At 37.5% G+C, this 22,682-nt stretch overlaps 1 protein-coding gene across 1 annotated transcript in view; it reads left to right on the top strand.

The window, feature by feature from the left end:
* Window positions 1-22,682, top strand: part of DYM (dymeclin) — a 388,749-nt gene that overhangs the window by 238,316 nt on the left and 127,751 nt on the right. The gene's annotated exons all lie outside the window — the stretch shown is intronic.

Below are 22,682 nucleotides of genomic sequence, written 5' to 3'. Positions count from 1 at the left end.
AGATAGAGTAGCAGAGAGTGGATTTACCCTTCTACCTGAAACGACAACAAAACAGACAAAATATATGAAACAGTGGTTTTCAAGACATTGAGCATGAGACAATAAAAGAACTAATCCCTGAGAGATGGGAAACAAAAGGAAGTGATCCCTGGGAAAATCTCAGTTTAGTATTCTAAGAGAATTTCTTGACCACTGCTCAGAATTATAACTAATAAATCAACAAGTGGACTCACAAAAAAACCTCAATTAACCCAAAAGAAGACAGAAAATAAAAAGGAAAAGGGAAAGAAAAAAGAAGAGATGGGACAAATAGAAAACTAACAGCAACATGATAGACATAAACTTAACCCCATCAGTAGCACTGGTCAAAAGCAAGAGGGAGTGGCTTCAGAGCATAGACTCTCCAGGAATAAAGGAAGCCATTTCATAATGATAAAGGAGTCAGTTCATCAAGAGGACTGTTAGAATCCTAAATGTTCGTACCAAATAGATAGAAACTTCAAGATCCATGAAGCAAAACACTGATAAAATTGCAAGGAGAAATAGACAAATCCACAGTTACAGTTGGAGATTTAAATATCTCTTTCTCAATAGTTGATAGAAGGAGTAGACTGAAAATGAGCACAAATATTGAAGACTCAGACAACACTATCAATCAACTTGACCTAATTGATATTTATAGAGTCCTCCAACCAATAACATCCCAGTACACTTTCTTCTCATTTGCACACAGGAACATTTATCAAGAAAGACCATATTCCCAATCAGAACATGCCAGGCTACGTTCCAGACCATCAGAGTCCTGCTATGACCCTGACTTGTTAATGTGATAAACTTGACTCATGCCACAATATCAGTGGGTGGAAATGGTTTAAAGTGTTAGCTTGCAATGATATTGGGGCCCAGACTGGACTTTCTAGGGCCTTATATAAATGCAAAAACTGAACAGAGATATCTTTTCATTTCCCCCTCTGTCTTAGATACTAAACTTACACATAGATCTCTGAGAGAAAAAACAGGTTAAAAAATAATTCTTTTATCTGGTTTTAAAATTTAAGGAGTTTTTGTTGTTGTTATTGTTTTTGTTTGTTTGTTTTTAGTTTACATTCTCATTTACTAACACTCTAAACTCTAAACCATTTCTTTTAAGTAGACCGTGATTCATGCTGAAATTAATAGTATTTACCTGCTGAAGGCTTTATACTGAAAGGAAAAAAAGAGAAAATGTATTTCAAGTCTTAGGATATACTAGGTATTTTTTCTGAATATGGTGCTTTTTCTTAAAGGTCTAATTTCTTATTATATTTCATTTAGGTGAGAGATAGAACTTACAGATTTTCCAAATTTAATATTAACTTAGAATAAAACTTATTCACAGATTTTCCAAAAAGACCATATTCTGTGCCGTCAAACAAGTCTCACTAAATTTAAATAAAAGGGTTCCAGCCATGGAAAACATATCCTCTCACCATAAAGGAATCATAATAGAAATCAATAATAGAAAGCTCTCTGGGAAATCCCCCAGTATTTGGGAATTTAAAAACATACTTGTGAACAACCCATGGATCAGAGGAAATTTAAAAAGTAGTTTAGACTAAATGAAAATACAACAAATCAAAATGTGTGGGATGCCACTAAAGCAATATTGAGAGGGAAATTTATAACTTAAAATGCCTATATTGGAAAAGAAGAGAGGTCTCAAATCAGTGACCCCAATATTCACCTTAAGAAACTAGAAAAAAAAAAAGAAACTAGAAAAAGAAGAGCAGATTAAACCAAAATAAGGAAATGAAAGATAATAATAAAGAGCAGAAATCAATGATATAGAAAACAGAAAAGCAGAAGAGAAAGTCTGTAGAACCAGAAATCATTCCTTGAGAAGATCAATAAAATTGATATACCTCTAGCCAGGATTGTATGTTCAGTAATTTTATACTGTATCCTGGACATATGAATGTTATGTTGTAGAGACTTTGGATTCTACCATAAACCAACTGATCTATCTCTGATAGAGCATATTCTCTTTACTGGAGAATCAGGGATTAAATGGAAATGCATTTATACAAAAATCAAAGATTTTAAATTGGAATGTAACTATAGTACTGAGCTATCTCAAAACTGTGGTTTACCAGGAAAAACACACTTTTTGCTTTGAGTTGTTCTCATAATATCTTCTTAACCTCTACCCTTAACTTTTCCTGCTGGAGCACATCTATTTCTTCTAGAACATCCATCTAACCCCAACACAGCCTTGACTCCCGATACCTTGCTCAGTTTCATGACATGTGGCATTTCCAGTGATTCTCCAAAGCAGAAACTACGGTCTGGATTCAGCCCAGAGAGATACTGTGTTTGGTTTTGCACAGTATGTTTAAAAAGTTAGCATTTGTTGCTAAAATATAACAGATAAATGGAATAGCTGATAACCCAGGGCCCACATTTCTCCATGCCAATAATCAATTGGAACTGACTGGTGGCTTTTTCCTTTGACTCCCTATTAAGTGTTTTTACATGAATTGAATTAATTTAATGATCACAGGAATTCTTGTTCAGTAGCTTTCACCATCATCAGCACCACATGTAAGGAAATTGAGTCTCAGAAAAGTTAAGTAGCCAAGTTCACATAGCTGGAAAGTGGAGGACTGGTGTTCAAACAGAAATGTATCTGAATTATTCTAAATGCCTTTCTTTATAACATCAAAAACAAGGTAATTTTTATCTGGCATTTCAGTTGAAAAATCAATATCCATAAATATTATATGATGATAGCTATAGAGCCCTGGGTAACAAGTTTATCACATTATTTAAATTGTGCAAGGTTAAAATTTACATTCATCTGTCAGTTTTCCCTAAATTTCTTAAGGCTGGATTTAACCCAGGCTACTTTCTCACTTCTAAAATGTTGACATTTTTTGTTTGTACTGTCCAAATTGGTTATCAGTAGGTAATTGAGAAATATATTCATTTTAACACTATTTTCCTATTTATTTAAATACTTTAACATGATTCCCTTCCATGAAAATAACAACTAATCACTGCCAGAGAACAAGGATGGGCACTGATGCCTTTAGTTTTCTGTTTTCAAAAGGAACACAGAATTTAAACTTTACTTTGAATAAAAATTGTTCTTGATTTAGATAACAATTTATATCTTTCATCAAGAAACAAATGTCTCTTCCCTGCAAAGATAGACTTGTATATTCTAGCTTAATAAATATTTACTTTTTGTCTGAATAGATTAGATTCTTTAATCCCAGACTGTTTGTGTCTATCTAAATAGTATTGTTATCAGACTAGAGCTAGTATTTCCAGTTTTCCACACACAGACTACTTGACAAATAATTAAATACATCTATTCTACAAAAGTCAATTGGAATTAAATACTAACTTATTCTTCGGGAACATTTATGGCATAGGTCATATACCTTATTCAACTAAAAGTAAGGAAAGTATTAACCTCCCCACTTTAGATTAAATTTTAAAAGAAATTAAACAGGTTCTTGTTTTTAATAAACTATCTTTTCCCTAAAGCTTTCATTTTTAATTGGGCACTGTCCGAGAAAATTAAAATCAGGGACACTCTTTGTATGTCTGCAGTGAATATTGGTCAGATGCTCTTACCAGTTGTAATTACAGTTCAGTGAAAAATCTGTGTGTGGCCCAAAGATATCAAGCTTCAGACTTTAGGTACTTGTAGCAAAGTATAGTCTTGTACATGAAGACATTGACATTGTTACGGAATAGAAGGAACACTGGATTAGGAGTCAGAGCAGAATTATTCTGTCTCTCAGTATGCTGTGTGACCTTGGTCAAGTTATGTTTTTCTTCTTTTATTTTTCCTCAAAGCCCAAAGGAGGGAGCTGTATTATATCTTTAAGATCCCACATATAATGTACCATTGCCTTTCAGTGTGTTGTTAATAGGATTGCATTGTACAAAATATCTCCCAAGAATGGGATTAACTATAGCTATATAGCCAGCAGAGGGAGCACAAGGCATGAATTTATGTCTGGATCTTAGGAAAATTGAGGGATTGGGGGGGTGGGGGTCATATGGTTAAACATTAACCACAGTTCTTAAAACAGAAGATTATTTTTTATCAGGTTATGTTCGACTTGATTTGAGCTATAATTGTGTCTTGAAATGGTGACATTTTTACAACTACTGATAGAATTCTACCTCTGTAATTATTGGTAGTTATAATAAAGAGCTGTGTTCTAAAATGACATTTAATAATGGTTATTCGTGAAGATTACTGTGGTTTATATTCTGTATTGTTAAATATATTTAACAAAAAAATCATAATTTTTATCATATCAGAAATATTCTGGTTGATACTGTAATAACTCTCCTGTTTGAACTTAACCCAGAATTAAAAGGGACTGTGGCTTCAAATATTACAGGCTTTTAAAAGTCCTGTTTAAGTAATACCTCATTTATCTACCATCCCTGGAATTATGGATTGCCAAATATTTTCCAGATAACAAAAGCATGTTTCATAAAAGTACTACCTTAAAATGGTTTAAAAGTATTTCAGATAAGAGATGTTGCTATTGCAGACTTTCTCGAGTTTTTAAGTACAGGACCTTGCGCACATTTGAGTCTTTTCCTTGATACTTTTGTTGCTGTGAACATGGACTGTTGTACTGAAAAGTAATGGAATTCTGAGTTTGCTCCACTTTGATGTCAAAACTCTCTTCTCTTTTTTGGTTACGCTATTAACCATTTTGGGAAACCATCCTGGTTTTCCCTTCTTCATTAATTTTATTATTTAGAAGTTTTAGCTGAGGAAGCTAATAATTTAGCTTGTTGATAGTTGTGTTAAATCAGACAAATAAGACCTTGAGTTAAGTTCATAGCTTTCGTTTGGTCATTGATAACCACTTCTTGCATGGAAATCTTTTTTTTTGGCTGTTTGGGTTTGTTTGTTTTTTTTAATCGATCTTTATTGGAGTATAATTGCTTCACAATACTGTGTTAGTTTCTGTTGCACAACAGAGGGAATCGGCCATACGCATACACATGTCCCCATATCCCCTCCCTCTTGAGCCTCCCTCCCATCCTCCCTATCCCACCCCTCTAGGTCATCGCAAAATACTGAACCCATCTCCCTGTGCTATGCTGCTGCTTCCCACCAGCCAACTATTTTACATTCGGTAGTGTATACACGTCAGTGCTACTCTCACTTCGCCCCAGCTTCCCCGTCCCACCCCATGTCCTGAAGCCCATTCTCTACGTCTACATCTTTATTGGCTTGGGTTTGTCTCTGCAGGTAGGAAAGGGGGCTGCTCCTCTATTTGAGGATGAGTCACGGTAGAGGAGAGTTTCTTAGGAAGTTACTATGAATACGTATTTGGTTTCTTGGTTATTCTAAAAAGAGTATTTCTAAACTTTAACTCAAAGTATATCTTATCCACCACCAATCAGTCAGTGGATATTTTTCTTGAAAGTGGAGAAGGAAATAACTAAGTCACTGTGTATACATGAGAGGCATTGCAAAGGAGTTGAAAGAAAAGAAGAGGAATGGACATCTGTGCCCTTGAAACTGTGTTCACCAAAAAAATGGAATAAATATACAAGCAAAAGATAAAGGAAGATATATGTTAAAATGTGTAGAACAAGTATAAATTAGTAATTAAGTACACAAAGGTTGAAAGGAAGTTGAAATAAGAGGATAGAGTTTTTACAAATCTTAAGATTTTTAATAGTAATGAGGCTGACAGATGGTGAGAAAAGGCACTTACTAGTAAAGACCTGTAATTCCAATTAAGACTTCTGTTCCTATAGTCCTCCCAAAGACTAATTGTATTTGCTAAATTAAGATTGCGGGCTAAGCAAAAAGAAATCTTGAAGTTCTAGTTGGGATCCTCAAATTAAGGGTCTACCACCATCTTCCTGATGAATTGTTTACAAGAGTAGGTATCCTGGGACTTCCCTGGTGGCGCAGTGGTTAAGAATCCGCCTGCCAATGCAGGGGACACAGGTTTGATCCCTGGTCTGGGAAGATCCACATGCCATGGACAACTAAGCCCGTGGGCCACAACTACTGAAGCCCACGCGCCTAGAGCCCATGCTCCACAACAAGAGAAGCCACCTCAATGAGAAGCCCGCGCAGTGCAACGAAAAGTGGCCCCCGCTCGCCGCAACTAGAGAAAGCCTGTGCACAGCAACGCAGACCCAACGCAGGCAAAAAAATAAAATAAATAAAAATTTAAAAAAATAATAAGAGTAGGTATTCTGCATCATTTTCTAAATACAGTTATTAGTGTCATGTTTCCTTTGACTATCTTTGTAAAATCTGACATAGAGTAAACATACTTCATTTGGTAGGTTTCCCCTGGGAGGAAATTTCTTTACACTTAGGAAGTGCCTTACAATTTGTGATAATAACTTATAAACTGTTCACTCTGGCTCCTCTTGTGTTCACTATGAGATAATCCCACTTTTCAAATGAATATTCTCATTAGATATCATTTCAGTCCTAGTTGTTGCCATAAATTAGTGACATTTTGCTACAGAATTTTTGTTTTTAAGTGAATAGGTTTGCTGTCTGCTCAGTGTGCATTTTTTTAAGGGACTAAGAAAGGGTGTCAGAAGAAGGCAACCTAATTTCTTTCAAGTCAAAAGATGCATTTCTGTTCTTTATAGAATATATTTTCTAAAAGAGAAAATACCACAAAACTTCTAATAAACTTGATATCTTTAGAATTATATACTAATTACAAAATACTTTCTGTCTTGTGCTGTTCTTGAGTTTATATACGGATACACATTTTTAAGTATGTTAGCCATGAAAGAAGTATAAAGTGAAGTGAAGACTAGGGATAAAGTTTTTCTTTTGAGATAAATTACCAATTTTTAAATTTAGTTAGGTCATTCTTATTCGGTAGCATTTCTGACCAAATTTAGTCAAAATTGAAAAAAAAATCTGCTTAAGAAAACAACCCTTTTGCATTATGTCCACTTATTAGAAGTTTTCCACTGAATTACTCCAAATGTTAAAAACATGCAAGAAGTTTTGCATGCATGCCTTTGTGAAAAATAAAAGTAACTGTTTTTAAGTTAATGATAAGATTCTTTTATTTCATGCACTTATATTTTTGCTAATATAGTTACCAGATCATGTATTTTATCCATTATTTTCAAAATATTTTTACTTATAATAAGTCATGTAACATTATTTTTAAAGTTGTTAGTGATCTTTCAGTTTTCCTTCTGTGTCTTCCTTATGTTGTTACTATAACCAGGGGAAATTCAGTTCTTGAGTTTTAAGTTTGTTTTTTTTTTTTTAGTTACATTGTTGGTCGTGTTGCATGACATGCATACAGTGCAGATTATACTGGACATTGTAACCATAATTTCAAGTTCTTTCCAAGATACCTTTTGTGCTTTTATGGCAAAGAGATTGGATTCTCCAGTTGCAATTCAGGATGTGCCCAGGCTTACTAGATTTTATAAATGGGTGTCTGTGTCTTTTGCTTTTACTTCACAGTTTTTGAAGATGAGTTACTGCCTTTTCCTTAGAGTGCTGAAACATGGAATCATGTAGACCTGATGGAACATGTTGCATTCAGTGTGGATGGACACATCTTCCCATGCATTGTGCTCCGTACTGCTAGTCCACTAAACATTTGCATTTTAACAAGCCTTACTTGAAAATCAACAAGCTGGTGGTGCTGAGGTTTCTTATTTTGTACTCTGCCTTATATACCACAAAAATCAATGCCATTATATATCTAAAATAATGTTTATGGTTATTAAGTCAGTTACATGTGAATAAATGGGCGGTTTGCTCTAACCTTGCTTCTTTTTGTAAATGTCAATGTTTTTAGCAAAGATAATTATGTAGTTGGTTGTCTCCTTCATCTTAATTTTAGATCCTTAAAAATAAGAATTTTGTGTTCTAAAAATAAACAGAGACCTCTCGTTTCCAATTTTGTAAGGCAGGATTATGGATATCTTTGAAGTTTCTTTTACTGGAGTAAGAAAGATGGAAGAGAAATAGAAAGACATTATTAGTAGCAAGCGTATTTTCGACCCTGTTACATGTAGAGTACTGTAAAAGATCTACAATCAAGGCTGTATGTGAAGTTAGCATTTGGAGGGAAACCATATTTGCTATACACGTATATATTTTACATATATATGTGTGTAGGCGCATAGCAATTTAATAGCATAAAATGAACAAATAATTAGGAGTACGTAGTTTGATAGAGAGGAAAAGCCTGGGAAATTACTTTTTTTTTTTCTATTTCTGTTATATTCTACAAATACAAAGGGACACATTTTATGAAATGAATTTGTTCTAGTCTTCATAGACTTTGAGTTTTTAATCACTCAGAGGTGTTTTAATCCTCAGATTTCCCCCATGTTTATTAGAGCCATCCACTTCTCCCTCGGCCTTTCCCCCAACCTCTGATTTGATCTGACTGGCTTTGACAAAGACTACAGGAATCTTGTCTTTGGCAATTATTGCTCTGCTTGACTCTCTCCAAATAGATGGAGGGATTTTTCACAAGAAGCAGACATATATGTAAACAGACCAATACTTCAAAAGTAATAGTCATCATCTTCAACTCCCCTACAGCTACTCACATCTACATGCACACACTCCAAGGTGCCTCTTCCCCACTCTCCCAGTACGGGTCAACAGTCATTTTATGCTGCATCAATAGAATGTTTACATGGTTATAACCAGATATTATTCACAGATGATCCATATAGTATAGATGATCCATATAGTTTACTTTCTTAGACAATTTGTCAAAATGTCTTCAATCTTTAGAATAAAAATTTGGCAGGGTTTAGAATTCTGTGTTCAGAGTCGCTTTCACTCTGCATATGGAAGGCATTGCTCATTGTTTTTTAGCTGTTAAGATGTCTAATGCCCTACTAATTCTTGACAGTTTGTATATGGCCCTCCCTCCTTCTTTCTCTCTCTCTCTCAGTTTTTATGATCTTTTGTCTCCAGTGTTTTAAAATTCCAGTCATATGCTATTATGCTTTGTTTTTACCTGTTTTCTGGATTCATGGAGGACTCTTTCAGTTTGGAAATTCATGTTTTTCAGTTTTGAGAACTTTCCTTGGAATAATTCTTTAATGATTTCCTTCTTTTCCCCTTCCATTTTCTTTGCTCTTTTAAAACATTCTATGTTAAACTTTGTGGACCAGTTCTCTGATTGCCATTTTCCCACTATTTTCCATCTCTTTGTCTTTTCTGTTCTACTTCCTGGGAAAGTTCTTCAATTTTAGTTTTTAACTCTTCTGTTGAATTTTTCATATTTACATTTTCCAAGAGCTCTTTTTTGTTCTCTGATATTCCTTTTTATATGACTTCCTTCTTGTTTCATAGTTGCAGTATATTTACTTTTTCCTTTAGCTTAGTAATTGTAACATTTTGGGAATTTCATCTCCTCCCTGCCTTTTCTCTGTTTCATCCAGGTTCCTTTTTTCTTTTTTTACTTGTTTGTCATTTTAGTGGATTTTTCTGGTGATCTTTGGCAGAGTTGATATTTAAAGTGAGCCACTAAAGAACGAATTGGAAGTTCTCTGTGCTTGGGTTGGGCTTTTTTTTTTTTAAATAAATTTATTTATTTTTATTTTTGGCTGTGTTGTGTCTTCATTGCTGTGTGCGGGCTTTCTCTAGTTGCGGGAGCGGGAGCTACTCTTCGTTGCAGTGTGCGGGCTTCTCATTGCAGTGGCTTCTCTTGTTACGGAGCACGGGCTCTAGGCGTGTGGGCTTCAGCAGTTGTGCCATGAGGGCACAGTAGTTGTGGCTCACGGGCTCTAGAGCACAGGCTCAGTAGTTGTGGCACACGGGTTTAGCTGCTCTGCGGCATGTGGGATCTTCCCGGACCAGGGCTCAAACCCATGTCCCCTGCATTGGCAGGCAGATTCTTAACCACTGCGCCACCAGGAAAACCCCTTGGGCTGGGCTTTGTTGGCTGGTGGCTTCATCTCAGAGTGCTCCAGCTGGACTAAGTTTTTGGAGAATCCCCAAATGTTGGTATCTTTGGGTTCGTCTTACACTTTTTTTTTTTTTAATTTTAATTTTAATTTTTTAGCAGCACTGTGTAGCTTGTGGGATCTTAGTTCCCCGACTATGGATTGAACCTGGGCCCATGGCAGTGAAAGCGCTGAGTCTCAACCACTGCACCGCCAGGGAATTCCCCACCTTTTATTTTCTCCTGAGAGTAATCCTCCAGTATTTTTCTTGAGTATACAACCTCACTGATGGCATTCTCTGAGCTGATGAGGGGATGAAGCCAGAGGTTTCAGTGTTCAGCATCTAGGCTTTTACTTAGGCACTTTCAGTGTAGCGCTCCCATCCTCACTTGGGTGTTACATCCGTAAGTCCAGAGTCTGCCTGCTTCCTCCTCTGGAGAGTGAACACCTCTATTCTTCTGCCAGGTTGGAGGGAGGCTGAGTGGGAGAAGGGAAGGGACTGAAAGTCTGACTTTGTAATAACAGACTTTCAGTCAGTCTTCCTGTTCTGGGCCTCATCTGCATCCTACTTTCTAATACCTGGTACTTTTAAGATCTGTACCTTGCTGGAGTTCTAGAGTATAAACTCATTAGCGTCTGGTCTTCCTTCACTTCTAGCTTAGGTTTCAGCTTTTTCTAGTCTCTCTTCTGCTCTCTATCTATACTAGTCACTGAATTTTCTCATCCATTGCCATGGCTTTCATTCCTGGTTTTATGTTTACAGTTCCCAAATGCATATCTCTAACCTAAATCTCTTTCCTGAAGCTAGATGCACACATCCAAATGTCTAGTTGAAACTTTCACTTGGATAATGAATAGGCATCTCAAACGTAGCATATCTAAGAGGGAACACCTGATGATCTCCCTGGAACTACCCCCACCCCAGTGGATAATCTCCCATATCAGTAAATGGTATACCTACCCTTCCATTTGCTTATGCTAAAAACCCTGATCATATCCTTGACTCTTCTCTTTTACCTCAAATCCAGGCTGGCAACAAATCCTGTTGGCTTTGGCATCAGCTAGGTGTGTATACCAAGGAAAGATATTGGAGGATAGCTCTCAGGAGAAACTGAAAAGTGTAAGACAATTGTATTTCGAGGTAAATGGGAGAGAATGCTTTTTTTTTTAAGTGCAGTAAAGATATGGAAAGGAGATATTTGCCTAACTATAAAAATCTCAGGTATTTGTGTAAAGAATCAGAAACTAGGTAAACTTTGAAATTTTAAGCTTAGCAAAAGTACTTTTCAGGGAATTTCTGCTTTGTATTTTATTCAGTGAACCAATATCGAGTACCTGCTATGCACCAGGCGTTGTTCTAGGTACCAGGAATATAGCAGTGAGCAAAACAGGTGAAAATCTCTGCCATGGTGGAGCTTACATACTAGTGCAGGATCAGAAAACTTTTTCTGTAAAGGACTGGATAGTAAATGTTTTAGGCGTGGCACATCAGATTGTCTCTATCACAGCTACTCAGCTCTGCCATTGTAGCATGAAAACAGCCATAGACAGTACAGGAATGAATGGATGTGGCTGAGACCAAATAAAACTTTATTTACAAGAACAGGTGGTGGACCGGATTTGGTCTGTGAGCTGTAGTTGGCCAGCCTCTGTTCTAGTGGATGGAAGCAGTAAAAACATATCAGTAAAGCATATAGTATTTTATAAATTGATAAGTGGTATGGGGGGAAAAAATAGAGCAGGAAGGAAAATAAGGCATTCCAGGGCTGGATTGTGATCGGCTTCAAAGAGTAGGTGACATGGGCAAAAACTTCAGGATGAGGGAGTAAGCCATACCAGACTCTAGCAGGTGTGAAAAAGGAAAGGTTTGTCTTACAGATACTTAGTGGAGAATAGCTAACAAAAGAAATGCTGGCGATGTTGGGAACCTCAGAGACTTGAACTGGGGAGTCAGCACCTCCAGGGCATATTCTCTGCCCACCTCCCCCTCTTCTTCCTCTCTTCCTGTGTGTCTGTGTCTATATGCCTGTGTTTGTGTGTTGTGTCTATGGTCTGTCTTTCTCTTTCACTCTCTTAGCTTAGGTTCATTCTCTGCTTTTATACGTGGATTTTCTCCACAAAACTAAACCATGACCTTACATCTCTACAGTCTTCTAACCAAAGAGGAGAAACAGTCTTTCTCACCATTCCTAGTTAGAAAAATCTTAGGCAAAGTTTTCAACTGGTTCAACTTAAAACACATATCCATTGACCAATCTTTGTGACCCAGGGAATGGGGTATTATAACTGACTCACCGTGTGCCATGAACTCACCTTTTTCGGGAGAGTCAGTTCTTTTCCTAAAAGAAGTAAGTGGGAGTGAATCATGCTGGGCAGAGAAAAAAAAAAAAAAAACAGACCACCCCAGATAAGAGATAATAAAATAAGGTGGTTATGAGTACCGGCTCTGAAGTCAGATTACAAAGGTCTAAATTCTAGCTCTTCCACTTAAAAGCAGTATAATTCTTGGCAAGCTAATTTACCTCTCTAATGCCCTAGTTTCCTCTTGTATGTTGTGACGATAGCATTAACACCCTTTTTATTAAGCATGTTGTATGTTAATTTAGTTAAAAAATATGAAAAATTAAAAAGGTGCATGGCATAGAGTACATTCTAAGTAAGTGACAACTACCGTCATTCTTATTATTTATCCTCAGCATATAAAAGGATAACCAGTGGGATCGGCCCTAGGAATGTAAGGTTGCGTTAACATACCATCATCAATTAGTACAGTCTGCTGTATTAGTAGACTTAAAACTGTATGGTCATCTTTATAAGTATAGGAAAAGCATTTGATGAAATTGAACACCTATTCATGATGATAAGAAAATTCAGTTAGCAAGGAATAGCAAGGAATAGAGGGGAATTTCCTCAACTGAGGAAATTCTATGAGAAAACTTAGAGCTAAAATCTTACTTAATGGTAAAAGACTGAATGCATCTTCCCTAGGATCAGGAAAATAACAAGGATCTTCACTCTCACATTTATTCATTATTTTGCTAGAGATCCTAGCCAGTGCAGTGAGTCAAGAAAAAGAAATGTTAATAATCCAGATTAGAAAAGAAGATCAAAGTTGTTTTTTCTCACATAAAACATGGTCATATGTTTAAAAATCCTAATGAATCTACAAAAAATCTACTAGAGTTAATAAATGAGTTTAGCATGGTCGTAGGATAAAAGGTCAGTATATAATAATAATTGTATTTTGATATCCTTGTGATAAACAGCCAGAAATTGAAATTTTAAAACAATACTATTTACAGTAGCTTAAAAAATATGAAATAACTTAGGAACGAACATAACAAGATACAGGCAAGATCTGTACAATAAAAACTAAAGCACTGCTAAAAGAAATTAAAGAAGACATAAATAAACAGGGTGATCTCGTGCTCGTGGATCAGAGACTTAGTATTGTTAAGATCCTGAAATTGACCTATACATTCAAGTGATCCTAATCAAAATCCCACCAGACTTTTTGGTAGAAATTGATGAAGTTGATTCTAACATTTGTATGGATATAAAAAAGACCTAGAATGCCCAAAAGAAATTTTGACAAAGAATGCTTAAGTTGGAGTACTAAGACTACCTGATTTCAAGATTTACTCTAAAGTACAGCTAGAGTAACCAAGATAGTATGTGATAGCTTTTTAGACCAATGGAATAGAATAGAGTCCAGAAATAGACCCATGCACATACAGTCAATGAAATTTTGACAAGGCTGCCAAGGTAATTCAGGGGGTGAAAGGGATAGCCTTGTCAACAAATGGTTCTACAACAATTAAATATTTATATGCCAAAAAGCCCAATAACAACAAAGTGAACCTTGACTCGTACTGCATGCCATACATACGTATGAAGTCCAAATAGAGCACAGACCTAATTATAAGAGTTAAAACTATAAAACTTCCAGAAGAAATTATAGGAGAAAATCTTTGGAATCTTGGGTTAGGCAAAGATTTATGATGCAAAAACTACAAATAATTTCTTTTTAATTTCATGAATTGGACTTCATCAAATTTTAAAACTTTCTTCCACTTCTCACCACCCCACCCCCCGAGTATGGGAGAAGTTGTTTACAAAAATAAATAATACCTGATAATGAGATACAAAGTAAGGAAATGTAGGTCCTTTTCTCAGGGTAGTTAGGATCATTGTTTAATCTTCATCAATATGTTAAATTCTTCCTTTAGTTTTATAACCCACCCTACTCTGTGTTGTACTTAGGGTATATTTTCATATTTATAATTTATAGGTCATAAGAGACAGCTGCCTCTGAGTAGACTGTAATTTTATCTCAATGACAGTACCCAGATGTGTAAAAAATGATACTACAACCAATTTGATGTTTAGCTGATAACAAGGTCAGAGAGTACACACTTCCAGTTTTATGATACATAAGTTCTGGAGATCTAATGTACAGCATGGTGATTACAGTTAATAGTACTCTAGCACATCCTTGAAAGTAGTTCGGAAAGTAGGTCTTAAATGTTCTAGCCACAAGGAAGAAATGGTAGTTATGGGATGGGATGGAGGTGTGAGCTAAAGCTGTGGTGGTCATCATTTTGCAATATGTATGTATCAAATCAGCATGCTGCACACCTTAAACTTTCACAGTGTCATATATCAATTACATCTCAATAAAGCTGGGAGAAAATATTTTAAAGCTGACCCAAAAAAATACCTGATAAAGGACTTGTGTCTAGAATATATAAAGAACTCTCACAACTCACGAAGAACAAAAACAACCCATTTTTTAAATAAATGGACAAAAGATTTGAATAGACACTTCAACAAAGAAAACATGAGCACAAGGAAATTCGTTAGGGGAATGCAAATTGAAACCACAGTGAGATCCACTTCACACCCACTAAAATGGCTAAACTTAAAGACTGAAATATCAAATACTAGCCAGAGTGTAGAACAGACAGTTTGGAAGTTTCTTATAGAGTTAAAACAAAGAGCATACAACACAGCAATCCCACTTCTAGGTATTTATTCAAGAGAAATGAAAGCATATGTTCACATAAAAACTTGTACAAGAGTGTTTATAGCCTCTTTATTCATAATGGCTCAAAACTGGAAGCAACCCAAATGTCCACCAACTGATAAATAAACAAATTGAGGTTCATTCATACAATAGAAAACTACTCAGCAATAAAAAGGAATGAATTACTGACACACAAAACAGTGTGGATGAATTTGAAAAACATTATGCTGAGTGATAGAAGCCAGACACAAAAGAGTACATAGGGTATGATTCTATTTACATGAAAGCTAGAAAAGGCAGGACCATAGTGACGGAAAACAGGCCAGTGGTTACCTGGAGTGCGGTCTGGGGGTGGGCATATTGGAGGAGGGACTTGACTTCAGAGGGGCACAGGGGAACTTCTTGGGGTAATGGGAATAGTCTCTATCATGATTATGGTGATGAGCCACATGAATGTTGGTATTTTTCAAAACTCATTGAATTGTCTACTTAAAATTGGCCAATTTTATAATATGGAGATCATTCCTCAATAAAGCGGATTAAAAATAAAGTAACCAGCAATGTAAGACCGTATTTAAATATCAGCCGAGTGGTAGAGAAGTTAGTATGGTTCAGAGGCAGGGTGGGCGCAGGTTAGAGAAATCTTTCACAGAGGGTAGGGAGTTGTGCCTTGAAAGAGAGGCAGCACTTAGATGGGTGGAGGGGGCAAGAAAGGCTTCCTGCACGTAGAAGGGGTCCGTGTCTGCAGAGGAGAGAGCCCGAAGCTTGGCGGAAGGAGGTTCGGTGTCTAGCTGGAGCTCTGCCTTCAATAACCTTAATAATATTTTGTGGTTCTCTGCATTTAAATAGCTCTTTCGGGTTTGTACAGAGCTTCTGTATTCACTACTCTACGGAACTTTGACCTTGGATGAACGACCAGCTCTGTAGCTGAGCTTCTTCATCTGCTCTCGTTGTAGTGTGGTGCTGAGGTGCTCCTCATTTCTCCGGTGACTACTGTTTGACTGTGTCAGAGGGAGGGACTGGGGCACGGAGAGGAAGTGACTGCAAGCTGTGAGGGATGTCTGCAGTTTTCAAGGAGGGAACCCCACGCCACCTCGCAGTAACTGACCTCTGTCTGCGTTGCCTTCCCCGTCAGGCGGTTACTCTTAACTCTCCTCGCCCCAGCGCCGCCCGTTTCCCCACATCCTGCTTGTCTCTCAGCCACCAAGGGCCAGCTTCTGCCTCCTCCTCCCCACTGGAAACAGTTTCGGGTACAGTAACCGTTGATTTCTTTCCTTGTGTCAAATCCAGTGACTTTGTTTCTTTTTTTCAATCCTTCTTTACCTTTTAACAGTGGTGAGTGCTCCCTCCTTACGATTATTCTCCTGACTTAGAGAAGAATGTCTTTCTCTTCTTGTTCTTTACTGCTAGCTCTTTGAGTACCCTTTACTGTGTTTACCCTTTCAGTCTTGGTGTTTCCCAGATTTCTGTCCTTATCTCTCTTGTTTTATATTACATGTTTTCCTTGGGTGATCAGATCACCTGTACTTTTATGATTTCGACTGATGCTAATAGCCCTTAAATTTCTTACCTCTCTCCTGAGCACCAGATTAGCATGTCCTGAATCTGGATATTTCTTTTTTTTTTTTTTTTAAGAAATCTTTTCCAGGGCTTCCCTGGTGGCGCAGTGGTTGAGAGTCCGCCTGCCAATGCAGGGGACACGGGTTCGTGACCCGGTCCGGGAAGATCCCACATGCCGTGGAGCGGTTAAGCCCGTTAGCCATGGCCGCTGAGCCTGCACGTCCGGAGCCTGTGCTCCGCAACGGGAGAGGCCACAGCAGTGAGAGGCCCACGTACCACAAAAAAAAAAAAAGAGATCTCTTCCAAATGCAACTTTTTAAAAATTAACTAATTAATTTGGTTGTGCTGGGTCTTAGTTGTGGCTAGCAGGCTCCTCAGTTGCGGCACATGGGATCCTTACTTGTGGCATGCAGGCTCCTTAGTTTTGGCATGTGAACTCTTAGTTGTGGCATGCAGGATCTAGTTCCCTGACCAGGGATCGAACCCGGGCCCCCTGCATTGGGAGCACGGAGGCTTACCCACTGTGCCACCAGGGAAGTCCCTGAATCTGGATATTTCTAACCACTTCCATCTGGATATTGCCGAGCACCTCTGCGTTTCGTGACAGAATTGTTAAGAGCACAGCTCTTGGAGCTCTTGAATTTGTCTCCTGACTCCACCACTTAGTAGCTATGAGCCTTAACCGTACTTCGCCTCAATTTCATCATCCCTTCAAAATAAAAAAAAGCATGGAGAATAGTAGCACATCTGTCAGATGGTGATCTGATGAACAGTGTCTGATGTGCAGGAAGCACCCTGCCACTGAGCTGCTGCTGCTTGTTTCCTTTGAGGCACAGCTCTTTGTCTTCCCGGGTCTTCTCCCTACTCTTTGGCTCTTCTTCTCTATATCCCTGGCATGTTCAGTCACATTCTCAGCCAGCCACTAAGTTTCCCAAGTTTCCCAAACCTGAGAGTCACCCATGATTCCCTTTTTTCACTCTGTGTTGTCTCCTTTGCTTTCCAAATAGCTCATATTTGCTTCAGTTCAAGCCCTCCTCACCTCTCACTTTTAGTGGCGTAAAAGTTACCCAAAGTATCTTTCTGTTTCCACTCCTGTTCCCTTGCCCACCCCTGTCCATCCTTCCCATCCTCTTTAGGAGCCAAGGAATCTTTCTAAAACACATGTAATTGTTATGTACTTATACCTCTCTGCACAGGTATGTGGCTTTCAGGTTCTGTGACAGGGCCTCTGCGGCCACTGCGAGATGAGAGCACATCAGGGAAAGATAGAGGACAGAGATGAGCAAGGTTGCTCCATCACCCCTCCTGCCCATCCCTGCCCCCACCTCCCACCTGGACACTGAACATAGTAGCTTTGCTTCTGTCTCTCTTACTTATCATTATAGTCCTGCTGTCAGAAAACACCTCTGGCTTTCAGGATGAAGTCCAGGGTCTAAGTAAGACACAAGAGGCACTTTATGAACTGTTCCCGCTACTGCCCTGACCATACCGTGGTGCTCCAGATACTTAACACTTTATGAGTGTGCGTGCTGTGATGTTTACTGCACCCACTGCTCAGATTTCTCTGCCTACCCTCATGCTCTTTTCTCTGCCCACATTACCTTTACCGTTGCCTGAGTTGCTTGGCTAACTCCGGATTGTTCCTTAAGATTCAGCTCGGCATCACCTCCGGAAATGAGTTCCTGTCCTTACTTCAGGTACAGTCAGGCAGCCTTCATCTTTGTCCCCAGTGCAAGCCATGCTTCTCTCCATCACCACAGTGACAGTAGAACTTCTGTGTAGGCATAGCCTCCTTGACCTGACTGCACCCTCCAGGAGCGCAGAACAAAGATCGTGTGGCTTTTGCTTGTTGCTATATCCCAGGCAGACAACTCTCTCATTCTCTGGCATGTAGTAGGTTCTTGGTAAATGTTTGAGTTACTGTCTGTCTCAGTGACTTAGTGCAGACCTCTTAGCATGGTCCTCTTTAACAGGCCCAGGCTGATCTTGCTAGCTTCATCTCTCGCCATCTCGAACCCTCCGCCCCAGTGGACTTGACTTTTCTGGCCTTATAAGCTATTGGTACTTCCCTGAAGTCTCTCTGTGCCTTTCTATACACTTTTCCCCCTTTCAGAATGGCTCTCCCTCCCCCTTTACTTTTCCCAACAAGCAAACCCCCTAACCTTCAAGGCCACCATCAAGGTAGATTTCCTCTGTGAAACGTACCTAACCTTCAGCTGTACTCCCATGACACTCTCTTCAGACCCATGGAGTTCTCTAATTTCACTATTGTAGACATTTTTCTCCCCTTATTCCATTAGACTTGATTTCCTTGGGGGCAAGGAATCATGTCTCTTTAACTCATTTTGTAAGACTGTAACATTAGCTTCTTACTCCATACAGAAAGGTCCAGGACTTTTGATGGGCCACAAGAGGCCCTTCACACTCTGTCTTTAAACTGTCCTCATCTGCCACCAGCTGGGTGCCCTAAAGGACAGCCCTTTGCAGCAGCCAGTGGTTTTCTGAGCACATTCCAGGTTGGACTCATCATGCATATTTATATGCTGCTTTCTTTTGTGAAACGCTGGCTTTTGGCGGGGGCTCTGTTTTCTTCAGGATATAATGTTCTTTTTATTCCAGTTTTTAAAATGTGTAATATTTCAGGCATACACCAAAAAAACAGTAATATAGCAGTCACCTATGTATATATCCAGTATTACTGAAAGAACATTTGAGAGAGAGCTGAACCTCTTATTTCTTCCTCCCTGATCCTGTTTCCTTCTCTTCTTTCTCAGAGAATAATGACTATCCTAAATGTAGTGTTTATCATTTCCATATATGGTTTATTACTTCAAATGTTTTATCTGTAGAAGATATGTAATGTTTTGCATGTTAAAACCACTATATAAATAGTACCTCATTCACATTCTCTACCAGGGTCCTTGCTTGTAGAACAACATTGTTTTTGAGGATTATCCCTATTGTTACACGTAGGTTTAGATAACCTTAAATTGCTACATAGTATGCCATTGTATGACTCTTCCACAGTTTATTTACCCATTCCATTCCCGAGAGTTTTTGTTGTTTTTAGATTTTCACTGTTAAACCAATTTACAATGAACATTCTTGTACAAAAAGGAAAATCTAGTCTTTTTCTAATTTAAATAAAAAAGTATTCTGGCAGCTATATCCTGAGTGAAGATCAGTACACTTGGAATCAGTTTCACTTATTTCCAGAATCAGAATTACCCCTTCCATACAAACATCATGTGTGTCACTCACTCTAGCATTTAGCTGGGGCTGGTACTTTGAATGCAAAAGCTTTAAGCAAAAGTTACATTTCTCAGCAATCTGAAAGTCATGTCTCATATAAATTTAGGTCATTTTGCCCTACAAATGCTAAACAGGAGACAAAATTAGAATGTTTTTTAAAAATTAAAAAAAAAGAAACTTTGAGAGCTCTGGCTAGCAGACCTGAGGAAAAAAGCATATTAGATTGTAGAAAAATAACAGCCTGAGTAAGTGTGAATTCTGTTTTTAATTCATGATAGAAAACTGGGAGTGACCTCCAATCATCTGTTCTTACACCAACTTTCTTAAAAACAGCTGGGAGCAGTAGCCACAGCTTCTTGAGGTGGACCATGTCAACATTTTATGCCCATAACAGTCAAATTTTCTGTTATGTCCAACTGAAAGAGCTTATGTTTGAATTGCAGCTCCCTTCCTTGTTTTGTCTTCTACCAACAAGGAAAAAGGATTGTTAGTATTCTCTTTTAAAATAAACAAACTAGCCTTTCTTCTCCAAAGCAAACAATATCAAATCCTTTTTGCTTTGATTCCTAGGACTCGTTCCATAAATTTCTGAAAGTGATGATAAAAGTTACGATAGATTAACCTCTGTTGTCCTTCTCTGAAGGGTACACTCTTAGAACACTGACAGAGAAAATCCCAGGTTTATTGAACCCATAAAACAGCTCCTGAGTTCTGGTATTTTGTAAACTTAAAGGGCACTGCTGTACTTCACTTGCCCCCTTTCCTCTTACTAACACCAAAAAGCTCACTCCTTCCAGGTATATTTATTGCTTTTGCTTTTTGTTTGGGCATCCAATTGATGCCTCTGAGTCTTGCCATGCCCTATACTAAAATCAACCACCAAAGTCCATTCAGTCTCAAAAAACTTCTGAAACTCCATTTATTTCAGAAAATACACTACAACCAATTAAAAGAATCTTACTAATTGCCCTCTTTTATGCATTTCCATGTGAATATGCTTTATGCACTATCCCAACATATTTTTATCTTTTAATTTTCATTGCCTGCAAAATAATTTGTATATTTAAGAATATATACCCCCATTGCAGTTTAGTACTGTGTTCAGTTATTCTTTTACTCAGCAGTTTTACTTTATCTATAGTCAGTCTCGCCTCAGGTATACTAAAAGTTATGTACAAGGGTGTTCATTGCAGTGCTACTTATAATACAAAAAACTGGAAACATTGCAATGATTCATTTCTAATGGACTAGGTAAATTAAGGTATATCCCTATGCTTGGATATCAGTTAACTGGCACTCAATATATGTTTATTGAACGAATCAAGGATTATATTGTTAAGTGGAAAAAGTGCAAGGTACAGAGCAGTACCTATTTTGTGGGAAAAAAACATGGATGTATATGTACAGTATTCATTCATATACATGCCTTGATGCATATAATATTGTTGGAATCATAGACAGTAAACTGCTAACATTTGTTACCAGTGGGTCATGGGTATGGATGTGAGGAAAAAGTGTGATGTTTACTTTTAACCTTAAAAAAGAAAAAACAAGCAAAACTAAATCTCAAATAGAGAAGACCCAGAAAAGTAAAATGATTGAAAAGAATGTACATACCCTTACAGATTGAGTCTTTTTCCCTACTTCTTTACATCACTTCCACTTCACTCTTCTCACTGTCCCCTGTTTTGCCTCTGTGTTTTGCCTTCTGTTTGGAAATGCCTTCTCTCTTCTCTTGCACAGATCTTTTTCCTTCTTCATAAAGTCTAACCCCTTCATGAAACTTTGCTGAATGATTCCATTTCAAAGAAGTCTCTCTTATCAACATATGCTTGATGAGTATCATATGATTTCACACTTATTCACTTAGTAATTATTTAACTTATTTTCCTGCTGTATTTGAGTATAGATTTAGAGAATATTCTTGGCTTTGTTACATTTGCTTTGTACACATCCAGCATTACCAATAAGTGTTAAGGAATTTTTTTTCACTCATTTTTTTAACATTTTAAAGTTAAAACTTAATCTAGAAAGAATACTTAGTAGTCTTGTTTTCAGTAATTATCCCATTTAAACCATTTGAAATAAGTAGAGATTTTCATAAATTGATATTCAAATCAATATTCTGTTTAGAAAGATACCACTAAGAAATACTAGAGTAATGTTTTGGGCATTAAAGAAGATACTACAGGTCATACTTATATGGAAAAGTACATGGAATCAGAATTGTCTTTATTTTTAACTTGTCATCTAGCCCAAGGAAGAATCCTTTATTCACTAGATATAGTAGCTTTAACATTAGGATCATATAATTATGTGTATTTGAAGCTCTATTATTAGGTACATACACATTTAGGATTGTTATAGCTTCTTGATAAACTTGCCATTTCATCACTGTAAAATTTTTCTCTTTATCTCAGGTAATAATATTCTTATCCTTAAGCCTACTCTATCTAATATTAATATAGCCACTCCAGCTTTCTTATGATTAGTGTTTATACAATATCTCTCTTGTATCATTTTACTGTTCACTTATCTGTATCTCTAAATTTACAAGCGTGCCTCTTATAAATAGCATGTTCCTGGGTTTTGCTTTTTTATCCAGTCTGACAATCTCTGTCATTTAACGAGAGTGTTTAATCCATTTACAATTAATGTAAATTTGTTTTATACTTTGAAAATTGCTCATTTAGGTCTGTTGGGATATAGCCCTACTCCTAAAGCCTGGCCTTTCTGAGAATTCAACTGAGTGTTCATGTTCAGTGAGTTTTATCCACTCTGGCTGGTTGGAACTTCAGCATACCTCCAGCCTTTTGTGATCTCCAAAATCTCTGTTCAGTTTGTGGCTCCTGGATGGTGGTTTATTGCCACACCTTGTGGGGTCTTTTCTTTGCATTTA

The sequence above is a fragment of the Hyperoodon ampullatus genome (genome assembly GCF_949752795.1).
Source record: "Hyperoodon ampullatus genome assembly, chromosome: 13".
NCBI lineage: Eukaryota > Metazoa > Chordata > Mammalia > Artiodactyla > Ziphiidae > Hyperoodon > Hyperoodon ampullatus.
This window is presented reverse-complemented; position numbering and strand designations above follow the sequence as displayed.